General features: G+C 42.2%; 1 protein-coding gene across 1 annotated transcript in view; it reads left to right on the forward strand.

The window, feature by feature from the left end:
• The window catches only part of LOC107697986 (delta-aminolevulinic acid dehydratase-like), an 18162-nt gene that overhangs the window by 9795 nt on the left and 7049 nt on the right, over positions 1–1318 (forward strand). The window lies entirely within an intron of this gene.

Consider the following 1318-nt stretch of genomic DNA (forward strand, 5'->3'; position numbering starts at 1 on the left):
CTTGAAACATTGAAAAATAGCATAGAGAGAATAACTGTTATTCACTCTGTTATTTTTTTGTGGGTTTCATGCATAGACTGTAAAAAAAAATGGATGACGCATCTCCACTTCCTTCCACTATATAAAAGTGAAGCCAAAGCATCTCAGTATGGCTGCTGCCATCTTGAGTAAATGACGTAATTTGATATAGCTAATTTTGCCCTTCATGACAACTGTGAGGGGGAGGATTTTTTTATAACTCATCTGTTTAAATTATATCAAGCCTTAAAGTTCTGCGTCATTAAGGGAGTGACGCGCAGTGACGAGCTGCCAAGATGGCGATGGCCGCCTCCGCCCACTTTGAGCTTCAAAAACGCTCTTCGGAAACCTACGGGTGATGTCACGGACACTACGTCCATGTTTTTATACAGTCTATGGTATCTATACACAACTCGGTATTTCCGCGCTTGAGTTACGAATTGAGCTCTCTTTTGTTTCTTCTTCTTGTGGTTTAAAATTGCTTGTACGTGTAAATTGGCAAATGAATCTGCGAATCACGTGCGTGCCAAATGGTAGGGTCTCATCCGTACGTATTATGGATCAACTGCGATCCGTTTAACTCCTAATATGTGACAGATCAGAGCAATCTTTCATTTACTTATTTAACATGAAATTGTCAAATTGCTCCTCCATCCACGGCCCGGTAGTGGGTCGCGACCCGGTGGTTGGGGACCTCTGAGCTAAGGCATAGGACACACACAGGCCTTTCCTCCTCACCAACAACATTAAAAGGGGGGATGTTTGATGGTTGGGTTATTGTTGGGTTTGAGGGGGTTAAATTATCCCCTTAGTAGCGCAATGACCATATCCCAAATATCAAAACTCCAAATATGTAATTTCCATACCTAAAATAACTATTTCACATTCACCGTTATGTAGATTGATCATAATCCCAGCTAAAAGACTTCCTACCAGTGGCTGTCCTTCACAAAACTTAAAGGTCCCATATTGTCAAAACTGAAATTTCCTGGCTTTTTTCACGATAACTGAGGTCTAGGGGCTATTTAACTACCATATAAGTTTCAAAACAGTCAGTCCACAGTCAAATTCACACAGCCTGCATAAAGTAGCTGTGATTTTTCACGAACTGTTGTGACTTCCGTAAAAAGCTGACGTCAGAACTACACAGTCACGCCTTCAGTCACCACCCACAGTCCCACTCTCCTTTTGCCAAACCCCCAGACATCATTGCGTCCATGCTATTGCTGAGCAACAACAACACGGAAACATGTCGAAAAGGTTAACTTTAACCACGAAACCAGATCGGCCCACCTGTAAC

This window comes from Sinocyclocheilus anshuiensis, unplaced genomic scaffold (assembly GCF_001515605.1).
Source record: "Sinocyclocheilus anshuiensis isolate Anshui unplaced genomic scaffold, SAMN03320099.WGS_v1.1 scaffold2152, whole genome shotgun sequence".
Lineage (NCBI taxonomy): Eukaryota > Metazoa > Chordata > Actinopteri > Cypriniformes > Cyprinidae > Sinocyclocheilus > Sinocyclocheilus anshuiensis.